General features: G+C 35.2%; 1 long non-coding RNA gene across 1 annotated transcript; it reads right to left on the bottom strand.

Annotated features, from left to right (window-relative positions):
* Positions 1–4064: 4064 nt before the first annotated feature.
* On the bottom strand, positions 4065–4919 carry LOC122000369. The gene is made up of 2 exons (XR_006117108.1): positions 4670–4919; positions 4065–4479 (listed from the first exon to the last, which is right to left on the bottom strand). It is a non-coding gene; the product is annotated as an uncharacterized LOC122000369 (long non-coding RNA).
* Positions 4920–5847: the final 928 nt, after the last annotated feature.

Here is a 5847-nt window from a genome sequence, read left to right as displayed (position 1 = left end):
ATACTCATGTGTCAACTTGATATCTCCATATCCATGACTTGTGAGATCAAGTCATCGAGTTGACCTACATGCTAGTCTCGTCGTATTAATATTGCCTCTGAATGTTAATACTCGACTAGGAATGATTAAGAGTAGTGTTCCCTATATCATCTCACTATCGGTTCAACTAACCGATTGATATAGGTGAGAATCTTCTACTCAATGACGCTATTATACTTAGTTTATTTGACACCAATACAAGTAAGTATAATAATCAAAACAAATGCCTTTATTTTATATATAAAAATATGATACAATAAGTCCATAATACAATCATCAAATGATTGGCTCCAGGGCTCTAACTAACAGTCACTAGGGCACCTCAGCAAATCTTGAGGACATAACTCTAACTGGTAGATTAAGAACGGTGAGTAGAGCTAAGCCTGGTCTCTCGCTCCCTTGGGGAGAATTTGCCTTCCTCTCAAGGAGCTATCCTAGATGTCCGTGAACGGGTTACCCCTATCATTAGGGCCCCTCGGGTGTACGATCTAATGGTAATCCTCTACGAGGCTGACAAGTTCTTCACAATCAAAAGTAAGCAATTAACGATTGAAACAAAGCATGAAAAGCCATCTAGCAAGTACAAACATAATTCGAGTCTTACATCAATCCGTACCACGATTACTCCCTAATCCCAGAACAAGGGGATTGCCGTTTAGCGAACTTCCACCACCACATCGACTCCAGAAGCTGAGAGTTGGATCCGAAGGCCGCTCTTGGACACCTGATAAGCATATCCCTTCTTACTTGCTGAGAATTGTATGTTTGTCTATAGGATATCACCTACATAAGTGTGAAGACGTGTCGCTTCAATGAATTATTTATGAATCCCAAGCTTTGTCCATAGCCAAAAAGGACACGATAGAGAACTGGTAAAAGCTTAGGGAGTTATTGTGTGGATATGATTGTCTTGGTTTACACCAATGGCTGAACAATTCAAGACATAGTTCATTAGGCAGCCAAAAGATCGTATTCCACTACGAAAGGTTCAAAGCCACAAGCTACCTCTCTTGATGCAATAGTCTTCTGATGAAACTCTTGTTTGAGACTTGAAACTTATCCATAATTTCTATTCATGTGGGGGATTGTTGAAAAATTAGTTTTGGTGACCAATAGGGATAAGATGACTATTTCGTGAATAGACCATTGTTAACCAATTTCTTAAGTGAATGAGAAATTAATGTTTAATGAAGGGTTGATCCGATATGATCGGATGGAAGTTTGACTCATATACGAGTTGGATTCATGGATGAACGTTAACTCGAGTATGTGGAATAATTGAGGGGTATGAATTATAATTAAGTTCGTTGATTAATTAATTGATTGATTAAAAGATTAATCATTGTGATATTAATTAATTGATTAATTAATATTTATAATAGATTATGTAAATAGTTAATCGGATTAATCAATTAAATTAATTATAATGAAAATGTTTAAGTGAAAAGGTTTAAGAGAAGATACCTCGCATATTTTTTCATCTCTTGGAAGAAATCCTTCATCCCTATAAAATAAATCTCATTCCTTCCACTCAACTCATTCAATTCTCAAGTTATGAATTCTCCTCTTGGGTTCTCTTCTTTCTCCTCTCTTAAAGAGTTTTAAGGCTTCGAAAGTTCAGCAGGACTCAAAATTTGGAGTGTTCCTATTTCGAGACGTAAGTCGTTGTATCTTAGGAGACGATTGCCAATAAACCGTATGTACCTAGGCGGGGTAATATTGTCTTAAGGTAAAAAGACCTAGCCTTCACCTCGATCTTAATACTCTTATTCTTAGGGATAACTTTACCCAAAGAGGTTGTGTCGATATTCAAAGGGATAATTTGACGACCGACGAAATTAGGCCGGTAGCGACGATACTAAGAAGAATATATATGTCTCTTACCTGAAGGGGTACTTCGATAATCGAAAGATGATATTGAGAGTATAAATGAGACACATCATCATTTTGAGTTCCACCAGTTAGAGTCATCGACTTATCGTCGAGATATCTAACTGGATCCAACTGATGAATTAAAACTAAGTAAATCCTTCTATCACATATAAAAATTTCCAACAGATACAACAGGGGACTGAATGCGGTAATCCACAAGCTTTCATTTATCACTTAATACACTCTTTAAGAGCTTTTCTAAAAGTAGTGCACGCCTCATTGATGCGGTCTGAATCTTCCGTCTTATTCAAGTTCTTCTGGTTTAGCTGTACTACTTCCTTCAGATTTGAATATGGCAGAGCTTCCAACATCCTATGATCTACTATCTCTGATTGACTCCTCTTGTGACTTGCTATCTTCGAGTGACTCCTCTTGTGACATGCTACGCCCGAGCTATGATATCAACACCCATCAACAGGGGCCGGCCTTGCCGGCATGACCCCTCCGATGGTTAAATCATCACAATGCTGAAAGAAAGATTGCCTTCTTTGAGAGAAGAACTTTCATCGAAAGAGAGAATGGCTTCCTCGGGGGAAGAGATTTATCAAGCTGGAAGAATGGAGAAGAATCACAGTATATGACTAGGTTAACCTACTGTTTTTACTCAGTGAGTGGGTTTGCTCAAAAAATGGCCTGAGAGAGCCTCTTGATCAACCTTAAGCTCCTTATATAAGGATGCATTACCTTTCCACATGGACGATTCCCAAATTACCATCCTTCACAAGCCGTGATGTTCCCAAGCTGTGAAGTCTTAACGTCACGTCTTGGATCTGGACAGATCTACAATATGTGTAAGGGCGAGGACTGCAAGACACATCAGTTTCATTTCATTAGTACTTCGATATTTTAATTCAGTCATTCTTTGTAGTATTATCTTTTTCACTACTTGTTTTTAGATATCGGCTTTTTTTGGTGCTCTGAAAGCCTTATTTTTCACCGTGGTTTTGTAAAACGTTTCTCTGCTTTGGAAAGATTTTCTAAAAGAGAAAATGTAGTGGTTTTCTCGAGGAGCGACTCACTGAATGAGTCATAGACTGGAATAGAGTCTAGTGAATTTCTGAAGCACATTAAATACTTGCGTCACTTTTATCTCTGTGCATCTTACTTTCTTCACTTAAATGTTAGTTAAGTTTTAGAAAAACTAAATTAATTTCAAAATTAAAATTGAATCTGTGAGAAAGTGTTGGTTTATTTTCTATTGCATTTCTTGTTCGACTTTGATTTTAAAACAATCATCGAACAACTTTTTGAAAATCTGATAAAATAAGTTTCTCAAAAATTAATAAACAATATTCACTCCCTAGTATTCTTACACGATTCAATAGGTTTTCTGAGAGTGACTCGACAAATACTTATAGACTATGAAATAGGAACGATGGTTTCAAACCACATTACATGATCGAGTTAACATTGTGATGTGCTTAAATTCATTATGGTTGTACTGCTATTCTTGTTTGTATGACCTTACTAAGTTTGTAGAAGGGTAGAATAAATTCAATTATAGCTTCAATCACTATTTACTCCCTCGTTTCTAGCTCATCCGATCATCCATCATAACTGGTCCCAACAACCAGTCTTGACAAAAAAAGATAGGCCAACTTTAACTTAAAACTCTTATACAAATACATGAACATAATTTGGTCGAATGTGACCATTGGGGAGCATTGTTCCCCCAACAATAATTTCGAGATGTAAGAGCAAACTAGTGCCAGTGACTCCAAAAATTGGAGTCAAGCCAATGAGTTTTGGGATATGAAAAGGCGATCTACATTGTAACTTGACATCAAAGAAGTTTCACACTAGTGATGTGCCAATTGACCACAACCAGAGGAGGTAGTGTTAGGGTGACATGAGGGTTAGAGATTGGATCAGATTGAGGTTTTTGTGACATGATGAGAAGATCAATGGTAAAGGATACGAAACATATATAGTGTTTAATGATTTTGCCCTTCATCAGATGCATGGTGAATGGGAGTTACACTCTACCTGCAGTTTCATATATAGCCTAAATTCAGTTCTTGAATTTCATTTTGTTAAGTGTCTGCAAACCTTTGATTAAATCTATCCATTTCAATTATATTTTTGCACACACGTCATCACATGATCACCTAGTTCATGAAATCTCGCTCAACATCGAGCTACAAGAAGCTACTTAACTACATAAAAAAAAAATTAATTTATCATCAGATTCAAGCCATGAATTTTTTCATGTGAAATGCCTGGCACACAAGCAACTTCTACTAGCTCGCTTGAAGGAAACATGGAACAACAACCTGCCGTTTCCTGTTGAGGATCAAATAGGATTGCCAATTAACGTCGACAATCTAAATTATCTCTTTTACTTAGTTTTATGGGGTGAATTAATCTTTTAAGTTGGATGTACTTCTCATGTTTTTCTTCTTCCTCCAACTCTTGCCTACTGTATCTCGGTCCTTCATCATATCCTTCGCAAACCATTTCTCCCTTTTCATCTTTGTAACAAATTATTCCCATGTCCTCAAAAACCATCTGAAAATCAAGTAGTAACACATCATTAATTCAACATTAGTTTGGAAGATAGAGAAAGTCGGTTTGATTTGATGAATTTGCTTCTACCTTTCAATTTCAATATGATGAGTAATATCAAAATCAAAATAAAGAAATAAAGAGGACTACGGCTGGAAATTGAAAACAGAAACTTGCTTAAAGTAGATGAAACCTTGTTTTGAATAAAAGATCTGGTCGAAGGTGTCGCTGCTTTGGGTGATGGTTGCACCTTATGGATCATGGAAGATCTAATAACTGCTCTGTTTGTCTTCTCTCTTGAAAACATAATATTTGGAGCTAAATATCTCAAGGCCATAGAGATTGGCGTTGCTCTGCTGCATAAAGAAGAACAAGAGGCAACCCTGGGTGAACTAATTATATTGGTAGGAATCCCTGTTATCCAATGTTCATAAATTATAAAGTCCCTCTCATGGCTTGACATAGTTGGTATCTACATAGATGTTTACTTTAATAAATTTTAGAATCAATTCCAGATGTAAAATATCTTATTGGCTGTTTAATCTTCTTCGTGCAAAGGACCGTTATGGTAAAATAAAATACCCCTCATAATTTACATACTTATATCTTATCATGGGACATGTAATACTGACCACTTGAGTGAATAATATCATATTTTTTTCAATAAATTATAAAGTCAATAAATTTTGAGATCAATTTCTAATCAGTATAAAATATTTTATTGGATAAATATTCCCGTAATTTATCCTCTTTAGTAAGATTACCATGGAGAGATTATTAAGATCACGAATTTATTTTTCTCCAATAAACCATAAAGTCAAAGCATGTGGTAGGTCCTTCCATCAAAGCATGACATAGGTGATGATGATTTTTGGAATAAACTAATGTTAGTGGTTGATGAATAAAACCAGCAAAAGAGACCCCCATTGGTTAACCTAAATCTCTATTAAAAAAATAAGAATGCCAAAGTCCGCTTAGTGCCACAAAAGCAAGTATATTCTATCACCACATTTTGTTTTTAATGTTATCCTTGTATTATTAAATTGAAAACCACTAAGGCTTTATCTAAATTGTGAGCTTGCTTCTGTAAACAAACTACTTCTTAAACAGTATTTATGTCTTAACCACAAATCAAGAATACTTACTGGATATTCTTTTATAAAACATAATGTTGGAATCACAAGTGTCTTCTGACATCAAATATAAGACAAAACCCAATTCAATATAAAACACTATAAATAACATAAAATTAGGAAACTAACATTAAACTATTGGAATGCATAAACGAATACAAATGAATGGCAATTTAATTTTGTTGCTAAATAAATTAATTTTATAAAATTTAGATAATTTATTTTTTAGAAAAGTTAA

The sequence above is a fragment of the Zingiber officinale genome, chromosome 7A (assembly GCF_018446385.1).
Source record: "Zingiber officinale cultivar Zhangliang chromosome 7A, Zo_v1.1, whole genome shotgun sequence".
NCBI lineage: Eukaryota > Viridiplantae > Streptophyta > Magnoliopsida > Zingiberales > Zingiberaceae > Zingiber > Zingiber officinale.
This window is presented reverse-complemented; position numbering and strand designations above follow the sequence as displayed.